Source organism: Rhinolophus hipposideros (genome assembly GCF_964194185.1).
Source record: "Rhinolophus hipposideros genome assembly, chromosome: 8".
Lineage (NCBI taxonomy): Eukaryota > Metazoa > Chordata > Mammalia > Chiroptera > Rhinolophidae > Rhinolophus > Rhinolophus hipposideros.
Window position 1 is genome coordinate 73,175,287 of NC_138054.1, and position 15,295 is coordinate 73,190,581.

Sequence of the window (15,295 nt, forward strand, 5' to 3'; positions counted from 1 at the left end):
CAGCTCTATCTCTGTCCAGTTCCTTACTCTCCCAGCCATCACCATCCTGGCCTTCCTGCTGTTCCTTGAACCTGCCACACTCTTTCCTTTCCTGGGGACTTGCCATTTGCTGGTCCCTATATCTGGAACATTTTCCCCACCTCTTTATGTGACCAACTGCTGCTTATCCTTCAGGCCTTCAATCTCCTTGCCTCAGAGAAGCTGTCCTGACACTTTGGATCAGTCAACACATTCTTTTGTTGAGAGTAAGACAAAAATCCAACTCAAACTGGCTCAAGCACAAAGGGAATTTATTGCCTCGTATAATGGAGCTACTAAGGGATCAAAGCTCAGATGTAGGCCTTGTTTCAGGTCTCAGCTCTCCCTTCCATGGGGTTGGTTTCCTCCTCAGGCAGCCCTGGACCCCTGGACTGTGTCTCTTTGGCCTTGTTGTGTGATGTGCTCGTCTCTGATTGGCAAGGCCTAGGCCTCAAGTCACCCCCTCTCCAGCTAGGAGATAGGATCATTATGGAAGGAGAGTAGGGCAGGGGTGGTTCCCCAAAGGGAAAATGGGATAATGCTACCTGAAGAAGGGAGACACATTCTAGGCTGGTAAAAAACACTGGAGCATTCCCTTGTCTTTGCCAGTGCCCTGAGTGCTTCCTTCACACACCCAGGCATTCTCGCACCTGCTGATCTTTGCACAGGCTACTCCCTCTACCTAGAATTTTTCTTTTCTTAATAATATAAATCCTCTCAAACAATGTTTTATTTTGAAATCTCATGCAGAAAACTTCTAAAAATAATACATACATTTAACCCAGATTCCCCAAATGTTAATGTTTTAATGCTATTTGTTTTATCATCCTTTTTCTCTATATGCATGTGTATTTATTATATGTATGTTTATATACACATACATAATATCTATTTATATCTATCTATGTGCATAGTTTATTTTTTCTGAACTGTTTGAGAGTAAGTTGCAGACATAGTTCCGCTTTTCCCCTGATACATCACCGTGTGTTTTACCTGGAATGTGTTTCCTCCAGATGACCATATGGCTCACTCCAGATATGGCACACCCTCTCTTCCTTCCAGTCTTTGTTCAAAGGACACCTACCCAATCATCCTTTTCAAGATTTCAACCCACCCCCTTTATACACCCTGTTGTCACTCTTGGTCCTCTTAGCCTCTTTTACTGTTTCTCCTTTTATGGCACCTTTCACTTTCTAGGATACTTTAGAACTTACATATTGAGTCTATGTATTTTAAGCTTCATAAGAACAAATATCTTGTGTTCACTGAAATATCCCAAGCTCCTAAAACAGCACTTAGCACATAGCTTACGGTCAGTAAACACTTACTTACTTACTTACTGAATGAATGAATGAATGGGGCAACCCAAGGTCATAGCAAATAAGTGCTTTTCATCAGGCCCTGTCACGAGCCAGGCACTGCGGTCAGGCCTTTTCTGTGATGTCCTCTGAGGCTGCCTAGGCCTTACTGGGACCATCTGTGTGATACAGGTTTATGTAGCCCCTAGCCATTGTGGGGTAGACCCAATACAAAATTATGGGATCCCAGTTTTGTTGTCGTTATTACTTGTTTTGTTTTTTAACTTTTATTTATTTTAAGTGTGTTTTTCCAGAACCCATCAGCTCCAAGTAAAGTAGTTGTTTCTCAATCTAGTTGTGGAGGGCGCAGCTCACAGTGGTCCATGTGGGGATTGAACCGGCAATCTTGTGATTAAGAGCACAGTGCTCTAACCACAGAGCTAACCAGCCACTCCCTCGTTATTATTTTTGACTTCCCTTTCTCTCTCCTTCCCTTACTCCAAAGCCACCCTTTGCCCTAATGTGCTTCTCCCTCATGGCAGCCATTGCCCTCTTTGTAAGGCAGAGGCAGGGCAGTGTGGTTCAAAGAATATTGGATGGGGGTCCTTGGAAAAGTCAACTCCTTCTCTGGGTCTCAGTTCCCTCTGCTATGACTCCCATGATCTCTGAGACTCTTAGTGGCTTGGATATCATCCTCCAGTCTCTTTACATTATCACCCTTGGGAATCTGAATTGAGGTTATGGCCTTTTCTCTGATGGCAGAATGTATGGCTTATTCTCACAGCAATAGATGAGAAAAGTATTTTCAGGTCTGAGGTTGCTGCTTGCCTGCCTCTCAGTTTGGGAATTAGACAAACCTAGATTTACCTCTGAAGCTGCCACACCTTCATAGCTCTATGATCCTGGCAGTTTGCCTCAACATACTGAGTCTCAGTTCTCTGCACTGTAAAATGGGTTTAGTGATATCTTCTTCAGAGGGTTGTTGGGAAGAGTTAATCAAAAGATGCACACAGAGCACTTTGCATATAACCTGCCACATATATACTGTTCCCAAAATAGTAGCTGTTGTTAGTTTTTGAGCCCTGAGTGGATTCCTACAAGTATACATGGGCAGAGGTGGGGGGGGGTGCATTTCTGGAGTCCTCTCTGCACAGTAGGTGCCATTTTTGGTACTGTGTGCAGTGGCTGTGGGGCTGTGGGTATTTTAGAGACACCAGTTCCTGACTTTTAGACAGAGTTCCAGGCCCCTCGTCTCCCCATTTTGGAGACTGAGCCCAGAAGTCTGAGTCACAGAAAGTACTTAAAGGTCCCTGGGAAAGCCATCTGGGCCGGGAGCACTTAGAAGAGGTTTTCCCACATGTTTAGTTTATTGAAATATTGTATTTGTCATTTATAGCTGCAAAAAAAACCTCCCAAAACTTATGGCTTAAAACAACAAAAATGTGTTATCTCACACAATTTCTGAGGGTCACGAGTCAGGAAACAGCTTAGCTAGGTGGCTGGCTCAGGGTCTCTCATCTGTCTGTGGTCAAGCAGTGAGCCAAGGCTGCAGACATCTGAAGGCGTTCCCTGGGACTGAAGGATCCACTTACTGTAAGCTCACTCACTCACTGTTGGCAGGAAGCTGCAGTTCCTGACCACATGCATTTCTCTGTGGGGATGCTCAACACATGGCCTCTTCCAGAACAAGTGATGAGAGAGAGAGAGAGAGAGAGAGAGAGAGAGAGAGAGAGAGAGAGAGAGAGAGAGAGAGAACAGTGTCTTTTATAACCTAATCACAGCAGTGACATACCATCCCTTCCGCCATATCCTATTGGCCACACAGATCAACCTGATGCAATACGGGGAGCAGGGATTGCACAATGGCGTGCACACCAGGATCAGGGGTCACTGGGATTCTTTTGAATGCTGCTCATCACAGGTATAATGTACATATGATAAAATTCACAGATCTTAGGTGTATAGTTTGGTCAGTTTTAACTGTCGAATGTTCTCATGTAACCCACACTCCTATCAAGGTTTAGAACATTTCTATCACCTCAGAAGATTCCTCATCCTCATTCCTCATCTTTAGAACATTCCTCAGAACACCCATCACCTCATGTCCCTTCCCAGTCCATAGCCCCTCATCCCGAGCAACTACTGCTCTTATTTCTAGCTATATAAAATCCACAGTTTTACCCGGTCTAGAACTTCGTAAAAATGTAATGATACAGTCTGTACTCTTTTGTGTCTGGCTTCTTTTTTCTGCATGATGATTTTGAGATTCATCCATGTTGCTGCGTGAATCAATGGTTCATTCCATTCTATTGTGGAGTTAGGCACTCCCACCTCTGTGTGATTCTTACCCTTTTTCAATGTGCCCTTAGCCTGATATCTGGCAGTTAACTCCTCATGTTTCTTCTTCTATTGGACTGTGACCTGCCTGAGGACCCCAGTGTGAGCTGGGTCCCCAATGTGAGCTCAGTGCCTGGCAGGCAGTAGGTGCTGGGAACTGTCACATCCTGGGACTCGGAAGTGTGGTATGATGGGAACGAGGGGTCAGCAGAAAGAGGAGAGGCAGGGCAGGGCAGGCCGGACCCTCGCAGGATACCTGTTCACTGGGGCTGGAAATCACTCCAAGACACAGTGTCTTGGAGCTGGGCCCAAGGAGCTCAGAGGACTCTCCAACCAGAGGATCCAGGACAGAGAAAGGGTTTCAGTTCAAGAAACGCAGAGGCGCAGCGAGTCCAGGGTTATTATCCTGGAGGTTGCTCTCTGGCCACTGAAAAACTCTCTGACTGGGGATAGTCCTGAAAAGAAAGTGAAAACTAATTCTCGTCTCCTCTTTCTCCTCCCCTTTCACCTAAACAGTGTACCTGACAACTAACCCACCCTCAGGGGGCCTGGCCTCCTGGCCTCACGTGAGTACTGCCCTCCATTCCCTGCGTCTCACACTGGCCTCACCCTTTACAGGGACCTGAGGAGACCAAGGTTAAGGCTCCAACACCCAGTAGACTTTCTGGAATCCCAGGGCCCCCAGGGCATACACTTAGGGGGCAGGGTAGTGAGTCCGTGCTCCTCTGCCTTCCAGCTGTGTGACCTTGGTCAGAAGATGTTCTCCTCTGTGAAATACGGTCATAATCCCTAGCTAGAAGGGTGAGTGCAGGACTGACTGAGGTAACCTGCTAAGCACAGTGGCTGACAGAGAAAGGGTGGTGTGACTTGGTGGGACAAGGTGTCAGGTGGACCTTCTCTTTTTATCCAGAAAAGTAAAATCAGCATCAGAATCCAGAGCTAAGAACAAAAAGGTATGAAATGCTCCACCTTCCAAGCTCAGAGGACTGCTGGCTCCCCTCAGGGCTTGATAGGAAGAGCCACTGCGGCTGACCAAGCACTACCCATGCTGCTGGAGGTATGAAAAGAAGCCACCTATCCCGCTCTCCCCAAGAGGCAGAGCACGGAGCTACAGATTGGTTCTTCTCCCTGAGGAAGGGCAGGTATGTCCAACTGTATTTTGCAAAGATGGCTACCATCCCACTTGCTCCTCTGCAATGTGACTCTATCACTCCTCCATCAAGAGGACCCGTCAAGTCCCCTCCCCTTGAATCTGGACTGGCCTTAGTGACTCATTCATAACAATAGAACGCAGCAGAAGCTACCTTACATGACTTCCAAGGCGACGCCAAAAGGAACCTTGCAACTCTTTCCTTGGTCTCTTGGAAAGCTCACTCTATACACACTCACCATGAGACACTCCCTCTTGGAGCCCAGCTGCTATGCTCTGAGAAGCCAACCCACGTGGACGGGCCATGTGTAGGCTCTCCAGGCAACAGGGCCAGCTGAGCCTTCACATCATCCCAGCTCAGGCACCAGGTGATTCCGGTACCAGGTGATTCCAGCCCCAGCCATTCGAGTCTTTCCAGCTAAGGGCCCAGAGACGTCGTGGAGCAGTGTATGAGTGATCTATTGCTACATAACAAATTACCCCCAAATATAACAGCTTAAAACAACAAACACTTACCATCTTACACCATTTCTGACAGTCAAGAATCTGAGAGCAACATATCTGGGTGGTTGTGACTCAGGGTCTCTCATGAAGTTGCAGTCAAGCTGTCGGCCAGGGCTACAGTCATCTAAGACTTTCTCTGGGGCTAGCGCATCCACTCCCAAGGTCACTCACATTGTCATTGACAGGAGGCCTCAGTTCCCCTCCAGAAGGGCCTCTTCATATATGAGTGTCCTCATGACATAGCAGCTGGCTTCCCCCACAGTTGAGTGATCCAAAAGACAGAGAGGAAGAAACCACAATATCTTTTATAACCCACACTTGAAGGTGACATACGATGAATCCTGCCATATTCTATTGGCCACCCAGAACAACCCTGATACAAAGTGGGAGGGGACTATACAAGCACACGAATATGGGGACGGGGGGTTCTTGGGTCATTGGAAACCATCTTGGAGGTTGCCTGCTGCAAGCGGAGTCCAGCCATGCCCTCTGTGCCCTGTCACATTCCTGACCCACAGAATCCGTGAGCATGATAAAATGGTGGTTGTTGTAGTTTGTGAAATTTAGGGTGCTCTGTTACATGGCAGTAGATAACTGGAACAGAGCCAAGAGAATAATTCATCCAGTTTTGGGTGCCACCGGAGGGCATCTGACCTCTCATTCCTCAGGGTGTCAACTGAGCCACTGCACCTGCGGACCTGCCCTGGTGATAGTGAAATAGGGAAAAGGGCACTGGAGAGAGAAGGCCAAGGATGCGAGTAGGTGGTGAGTGGGCAAGAAGAGGAAGACAGATTCTGCCCATGTCCACAGGCCCTGGGGCTGGGGCTGCAGAAGGGAGAAGCGATGGGACTCAGCCGGCTAGCTGGCAGCACAGAGGTGAGCCATGAAGGGTAAGCCTACAGCCACCAGCAGAGGAGAGCTGTTTGGCACCAAGCCCTTTATTGGCACGGCCTGTGAGGGCCTCACAACCCCCCCCCCACACACACACACACACAGAGTCTAGAGATAATGAATCGAACAGCTGTGAGGACCGAGAGGCAAGGAACACAGCCACATTACTAGGAGTAAAGAAAGGGTCAGCCAAGGGCCAGCAGGGGATATCTACCTAAGGAAACAAGTCCTGTTTTTCCTTTTGTTCCTCTCCACAAGAGGGCAGGGAAGCAGACCACACCCAACCCCTCTCCTGCCACAAGTCCTGCCTTCTGGGACTTTGAATCCTATAGCGATTGACTTTTGAAAATGGAAAGACCAAGTGAATTCCCAAAACTAGAGACTTCATTAATAACTAAAAATGACTGAATTTTGGAACCAGGTGAAGATGTCATCGAGGAGGCTAAATGCTGATCAGAAAAGGGAGAATGAAAGCTTATAGTTGGTAGAAGCTATGTTTTTAAAGACTGATTTACCTTTAAATGTTGATATTTCTCAATCAAACTAGTTCCAGGAGCCATTATTATTATTATTATTATTATTATTATTATTATTATTATTGTTATCCTTGACTCCTGATTCACTTCATTCATTCACTTACTCATTCATTCCTCTTTCACCTCACACATTCATTCACTCAGAAGCACTTACTGTATGCCAGGCACGGTGCTAGGCACATCACTATGATAAGTAAATTAGAAGTACAGTCAACTGTCACCATGTCCTGTCCATTCAACTCCCAAATATCTCCTAAGCCTTTGTCCACATCTCCCACCCAGATGTCTCTGCCTCGGTTCAGGCCTCAGTAGCTCTCATTTGTATTATTTCCTTGGCTCTGATCTCTTACCATCCAGTCCATTCTCCACCCTTCCCAAGAGAGATCTTTCTAAAAGGCAAATAGGATTGTCACTCCCTGTTGAAGATGATTAGTTGTTCCCCAGCAACCATCCTTCCTTTAGTAATAGAGCCTCTACCTTTTAGCTAAGCATACATCTGTCCAGAATTAAAAAAAAAACACGTTTCCCAGCACCCTGGCTGTTAGTGATGGCCTTGTGACTTACTTCTGGACAGTGCAATGTGAATGAAATTATGTGTGCAAGTTCTAAGTTATGCCTTTGAATGGAAGGGGTGTGTCTTCCATGCCTCTTTACTCCTCCTGCTGGCTGAAATGCAGAAGTGATGGTTGGAGCTGGAGCCCCCTCGTGGACCACAAAAAGGAAGAGGTATATGGAGTATGTCAGAGCAACGTGCCAGAAGGAGCCAGGGTTCCTGATGACTGTGGAGCCACCATGCCCACTCTGGCTTGCCTACTCAGGTTTTTCTGTAGCAAGAAGTAAGCTTCTACCTTCTTTAAGCCATTGTTATTTTGGAGTCTTTGTTATAGCAGCTGAACCTGCTTCCTAACTAATAAACACTCCAACTCAATACACTTGCAATGGCTCCTACTGTCTTCAGTTAAGTCCAAGCACCTAAATCCAGCACCTAGGACCCTTTAAGATGCAGCCCCTGTCAACCTAATCTCTCACCTTATCTCTTTCCCTTCTTTATTTTAAACTCCATACTTCAGTCCTACCAAACCAGTTGCACTTACCAAATGCACTCAGCTGATTCATGCTTCCAGGACTTCACTTAAACTATCCCCTCTGCCTGGAATGTCCTTCCCTCTTCTTTTTTGCTGTCTCCTTCCTGGTCATCCTTCACAATTCAGTTCTGGAGTCATGTCCTTTATAAAATTATCCCAGAACCTCATACCCCTCCACCCCAGATTAGGTTATTTGCCCCTACTAAATGTTCCCTTAGCCTGTTATACCTATTTCTCTCATGTTTGTTAGACTATAAACTTCAGGAGGGCAACCATAGTTGTTCTCTTGTTTACACTACATGCCTAGTCCCTAGCTAACCAAAAGAGTTCAATAAATATGCATCAGATGAATGAATGACTAAATTAACCAGCCAACCTCGTTTCTCACACTGGATCATCACTCTCTGCTCACTCACTTGTCTGCCTCCACCATCACTGAGTTCTGGGGACACGGGGACCACAGATTCTGACTGCCAGGCATAGTAGGTGCTCACTACGTGTTCTAGGAGCACTTCCAACATAGTGCCCTCTGCTCTGCATCATCGTTTTCTGATAGAAATCCTGGTTCATTCCACAGGGGTTCTGTCAGAGGCAGTGTCCAATGTGCCGCATTTCCCAACAAAGTGTGTACTCATTGCTGTTCACATCATAAGCCTTTACTTAGAAGGCTGGCAGCTTTTATGGAAATCAGCATTTGGCCACGGTGACCTCAAAATAGTAGCTGGAAGGCTCTGCTTGTTCAGGTGGCTTGGGCTTAGCCAGTTCTTTAGAAAACCACATCTCACTGTTGTGGTTTGAGTGCGAAAGGGACAGGAAGCTTATTACAGAGATTGGGAAGTGGGTTCCAGGTGAGGTGGGGTTGTGAAGCCCCAGAAGGGCACAAAAGAAGAGGTGCCATCTGCAGGCGGGAAGGAGTTGGTCTGTGTAAATACCTGGAAATCAAAGTCTGTGGTAAGTAGGTCTTGGTTCATTTGGCAAGAGCCTCCTGTCCAGCCTCTTTATTCTGACACTACAGAAGGATAGATCAGTTAGAAAGAGCCAGGTTTCTACAGTACAAAAACAACTGGGGAAATCTCAGTAACTTAATATAACAAAATTAGTGTCTTGCTCATACTCAATGCTCGTTTGAATCAACTGGGGGTTTCAAGGGAGGTCTCAGAGACATAGGTCGATGGAGCCTCCTTCTCAACACAGGCTAGAAAGAGAGAATATATGAATCCTGCACTGGCTCTCAAAAGCTTCTGCCCTGAAGTGGCATGCATGTCACTTCTACCCACATTTCATTGGCCAAACCAAGTCACATGCTCTTGACTAAGTTCAACAGGGCAGGGATATGTAACAGGGAGGGACATCAAATACCTTTGAAAAACAGTACAGTCTGCCACAAAAGAAAATACTGTGGGTGGGAGCTTTCACTAACTATATGATTTCAGGCAAGCCAATTATCCATGCGGGGACTCTGTCTTCCCATCCAGAACATAGGGATAATAATAGTTCTGACATAGCAAGAGTATTGTAATGACTCAGAGAGATTGTATGTAGAATGCTGAACACAGGGCCTGGTATAAATACTTGCTCAACAAATGGTAACTTTTTAAATTAAATTTTGGAGAACCTTGATTGTCAAAAGGCAAGCATAAAATGGAAGCCCCGTGGCCACTTCTTTCACTAAGGCTAGAAAAGTAAGAATTCTAGAGCTGCCGTTTCTTTCTTTTTCATACATGCAGCAGCTAGGATGAGGACCTGCTGCCCTGGCCTGAGAAGAGCTGGGATTTCATTTGGCCTTTGAAGACACAAATAGGCAGAGCTGGTCTCTTGGCTTGTTTTGGTTCTTGATAGCCAGGGCCAATGCAGCCTATAAAACAGAGCCATGAATGTGGCCAGCCAGGCTTTCTGGAGGTCAGCATTGAATTTTGGAGTTTTAAGGAGAGCCCTCAGGCAAACTGAAACCTGGCCCTCCTAACCCTGAGAAATTGACTCTGGTACATTTGTTTTGCACCAGTTACTTGTATCTGATAAGCAGGCAGGCACGTAACCAGCTCCTGCCCAAGGATTCAGGAGGGAACCAGACTCTTGAGAATGGGAGGTGGGAGCTTCTGGCACCCAGCAGAATCTTCCTTCTGCGGGCAGCAGCAACTTGCATCACGTGTGGAACTTTGGAAGGCCTGAGCCACCTGCACCTCCATCTGAAAGCATGCACATTGTCTCCTGCTCAGTAGACTCCAAACAGAGAAGTTTCCATACACAGGGCCACTGAAGAAAATTGACATTCCTTAATTCTGCTGGTATTTTTCAGGTAATCACATCACTATCCTGATTGGACACCCCAGCCCAAGCCAGAAATTTGTATTCTGGAGCAACTCCTCTGGGGGTAGCACGGAGGAGAAACTGGAGGCTGCAGGACGTCAGCCAGGAGGTGGCTGTGATAATCCTGGTGAGAGGGAAAGGTGGCCAGATCCAGTGTTGTAGCAGAAGGGATGGAAGGAGAGGTGAGAGGTGCTAAGAGGTGAGAGGTGCTAAGGAGATAGGGAGAGTGGAACTTGCTGAACATTTGGATCTAGGGGAGAACAAGGAGGGAAAAGAAGGAGTCAGGCTGACTCCCAGGACTGATCTAGGAAAGATTTTTTTTCTTTTTTAATTGGGCACCAAAAGTCGCTTGACAGCAAATCTGACTGGAAAGCCATTCTGATTTGAAAGGTATAGACTCTATAATCTTTATGTATCCCATATGTTTTATTGCAGAAATATTAGTGTGTTTCATTGCATGGGGCTGCCCTGGACCCTACTAAGCAGTGTTACCTAAGAGACTGCATGTGCCTCATAACCACCTTTGTCTAAAATCCACAAGAATTCCCAGTTCGGAGTCACATCTGGTTTGAAATAAGGGACTGTAGGCCCGTCACAGTAGCAGTGGCGGTGGCAGCTAACCACTGCACGAGGCTGTCCCAAGAGGGCCTGCGGGAACGTCCTGGGTCCCTTTTGCTTTCCAGCCATCAGTCCACAGAGGTCCTTCCCTGAGCTGCTTGTACCCCCATCAAGGCCTCTTCTAGTCTACTGGTCACTGGTGCCCCCCACCCCTCAATCCACAATGGGAAGCAGCACACGCTGCTACTCTTTGCAGCACACTGGGTCATGAGGAGACTCTTGGGGGTGTCTCAGGTCCTTACCCTGCATCAGGGCATGGGAGTGAGGCGCTGAGATCCTTTGCTTGTTTTAGGCCCTCCCGCTGCCCCCAGAAAAGTGATAGATCCTCTTCTGCTGTAGGAATTTCCACACCTGTCTGGGAATCCTATCATTGCTATACCCCACAGCACCCCACTGAACCCCCTTCTCAGTCACCCATAATAGTTCAGCATTTTACTTTCCCTCAGACTCTCTTCTCCCTTCTAGGCGAAGGTGTCTTGTTTCTGGCAGTGGGGAACTGTGTTTCTTCCATCTTTCTTTCTTTTTTTTCTTGTTTTAAATACATGCTGTTGAATGGCAAATGAACACTTTATTTATTTATTTATTTTTTAAGGAGGGCGCAGCTCACAGTGGCCCATGCAGGGATCGAACCGGCAACCTTGGGGCTACCAGCACCATGCTCTAACCAACTGAGCTAACCAGCCACGGCTCTTCCATCTTTCTTTTACTTAGGATGGGACCTCAATTTTTAGAACCCTCGGACTGAGACTTTCTCTTTTGATCTTTGCCTTCTCCAGTGTCATCCATGGCGAGACGGTGGAAAAACAATAGTTGAAGAAAGAAATAAGTTAATACTAAAAATGACATTTGGGCCCACCCAGAAACAGGCTTCCTCTTTCTAGAAGATACCTTGCTTTCCACGTGGCCATGGCCTCAGATTACCGGCTTGCCTGTGTGTGTCCCTCCTTCCCCTGAATAGCCTCAAGAATGAGGGATCTCAACTCACACCTCATCTACCTCCATCCATCCCCTACCCCAACTTCCAACTGAAACAGCTCCCTTGTTGAAGGTCATGGACAAAGCCCTTGAGGCCAATTCCAAGAGGTTTTTCTCAGTCCTCATCCCTGACTCCTTCATGAAGGCAGGTTGTATTATTGCGCACAAATATTCACTGCCCCTCCACCTGGGCCCCTCCCAGTGGAAGAAGTAAGTATATTCCTGGTCCCATTGTCTACAGTTTGACCATGAAACTTGCTTTGGCAAGTAAAATGTGAGTGCATGTGACCTGTGACATTTCCATGGCCTATGCCATTTCTGAGCAGAAGCTTTAAGGGCTAACATCATTTTCCTTTTCCAGTGCTGTGCTGGTAAATGTTTAACAACAGGTTCTCTAAGGAGAAAAAGTATTTTCCAAATTGTATAATACAAATACTCCTGCCCTGACTGATTTCCACCAATGTGACATGGCTGAGCACGGAGTTGGGAAGAGATGCACACTACAGGGTCTCTCGTGCAAGCAGACTCCAGCACACCTGTGTGTCTTTTCCCTCTCCCCTGAGAACCACATTGTTCTAGACAGGGGCTGCTCCTTCAGCCAGCATCCCTGATGTATCGTAGAACCATGGCTGACCTGTAGCTAGCATGTAACCTTTTTGGATGCTGATATTTGGGGATTATTTGTCACTGCAGCATAACTTAGCTGAAGCTGACTAATGTACTCCCTGAAAGTGTTTCTTTAGCTTTGGTAACGCTCCTTCTTATCATTTCAATCAACAAACATGTACAAACAGTGTTCACTCTGTATGATATGGGGTAGTAGTTAATAGTACAGGCTAGAGAGCCAGACCACCTGGGTTTGTACCCCAGCTCTGCCATTTGCTGGCCATAACCTTGGGCAAGTTACTTAACCTCTCAGTTCTTCCATTTCTTCATCTATAAAATGAAACTAATAATAGCACCTACCTCATAAATTGTCATGAGGATTAAATGATTGACTATGTGTAAAATACTGAGCACAGCGCCTGGGACAGGGTGATCAGTCACCAGATGTTAGCTTTCATGATACCACAGGCTGCCTGGCCTCACGCTAGGGACAGATCCCTCAGGGCGCTCCTGTTCTCAGGGAGTTCATTCCTGGACTGGGGCAGGAGATAGAAATAAAAGCAGATCACAATAAATAATGACATGTGGAAGAAAAGAAGGGTGTGTTGTGGGAGCCAGAGCAGCAGTACAACTAATTCGGAGTGTGAGGCTGTGGGTTGAATGCCCAGGAAAGGCTTCATAGAAAAGGGATATTTAAACTGGACATTAAAGAATGAATAGGAGTTTTCCAGATGAAAAAAAAGATGTGGTGGGTAGAATGAAATTTTAGGTTTTCCTCTTAACTCTCTAATCATTCTCTGACTCCTTTGCTGGCTACTTCTTTCCCCTCAAGTGTTGGTTCCCCCAATTTAGTCTTCATTCTCCTCTTCTCCCTATCCTCTGCTGGGATGAACTCATTTGCTCCATGGTTTTGATGCAGGTAGTAAAAGTGAAAATTTACTGCTTGCCATCAATAAGGCATTGTGCTAAATACTTTATGTCCATTATCTAAGTCAATATTCACTGTGATCCTATGAGGCAGGTATCACCATCCCCACTTCGCAAAGAGAAACTGAGGCCCAGAAGGGTTAGGCAATTGCAGTATCACATAAGGTGCTTTCAGCAGCAGGTACCAGAGTACCCAAATCAATGTGACTTGAACATTAGGGGTCTATCTCCCATCACAAGAGGTCTAGAGAAAGGTGATACCCTGGTTGTGTGATTCAGCAGCTCAACAATGTCAGACTCTGGGGCAGCTTTTCTCTGAATCTCTTGGCTCTCTCCTCATCGTCCCAGGATGGCTGTTAGACTAAGCATTGTATCTTCCCTCAACATCCAAAGGCAGGCATGAAGGGAGGAGCTTTTCCTCTTGGGTATCTCTCTTTTTATTGGAGGGGAAAGCCTTCCCTAGAAGCCCTCAGGAAAATTCCCTTTGGTCCCTGCCTCCCCAGCCTATTCTTTCTGCCCTGACCTTCTTGTTGTAACTCCAGCCAGGCTGACCCTCTCCCAGCTCTGTACCAGTCAGGGTTCTTGATGGTTAACCTAAACCCTGAAGGGATTTATTGAATACAGGTATCCTCCACTTCTCAAAAGTTTGCGTTTCGCCACCTTACGTTTATGAAAGTACCTGTTTCGCCAACGGAAAGACATCCAAAGAGGATTTTTGCTTTTAGAGAAAATAGGCAAAAAGTGACAATAGCCTTCAGCATTTGTTTTGCAGTGAGCTGTGAGAGAGGCAGCGTGCACCCAAGGGCAACAAGAGTGACCCCGCCAAGCACCTTCCCTGGTTACCACGCTCCAAATCTCAGCATCAAAGTGCCAGAGCTTTGAACTGTGTCTGTGAATATCTGTGAGCTCCATTTTTGGGGTCTGGGAGCACCCAGAACTTTTTGCATGTAAATGAATGGTCATTGCTTCTTTGCTTTATGCCATTTTACCTCACAAAATGTTTCATAGGAACACTCTACTTTCTCATAGTGAGGGAAACCTGTAATGTGGGGTGCTCACAAATTCCAAACATGGACAGGAACCAAAAGCAATGAGGCTAAGAACACAGGCAAAGACATGGCACAGGGGAAGCATATGGACAGCCACTACTGGCCATTGGCCACTCACTGCTGCTGGACTCTCACCTCGCCCTCCAAGAACAGACCCTGCCACTTCCCCTCTCTCCCTTAAAGGTCAAAGTCCCAGGCAGGAACACCTCACTGGCCAGGCCTGGTCGTGTGCTCACTCCCCAGTTGCCAGGAAGACGGGCAACATTCTGTCCTTTCAGCCTCTGTAAGGTGAGACACAGCTGTTGTCCCCCAAGCCCTTTGCAGTCTAAGACTTCCACAACATCAGAGAGGCCTTCCTCTGAGAAGTACCATGGTTCCTGTCTACCTGCCACAGTCTCTCTTGCCTCCAGGCCTTTCCACATACTCTTCCCTATGTCTGGAATACCTTTCCCCTCCCTCTTCTCTAGGCAAAGCCTCCTCATCTCTCTTAGATGTCACTTCCTCTGAAATCTGGGCTGGGTGCCCCTCCATTACATTCTCACTGCAGCATGGCCTCCATCACTATACGGTAATCACCATCTTACTTGTCTTTTTCCCCACTTGACTGAAGGTCTATGAGGGTGAAGACTCTGACCTCTTTGCTTACCACTGGATCCCTAGTGTGAAGCACACAAAACTGGGCACATAATATGTATGTTGGATGAATCTATTAAAGAATGAATGAGATTCATATTAATGGCACCATCATCCCCCCCAGTCACCTGGCCCCAAAACTCGGACATTCTTATCCCCATCTGGTCTGGTGTCAAGTTTCATTAATTCTACCTCCATAGTCTGAGCCTTCATTACTTTTCTACTAGAAGTTTTGCAATAATTCCCTGCAGTGGACATCTGTCATTTTGTCCTGCCCATTAGTTCCTTCCTTTTATTTTGGAAACTGTTATCAGTTGCTTTGGGGAACTACTTCTCCCATTCTTTACAGTCTTAAGGGAAC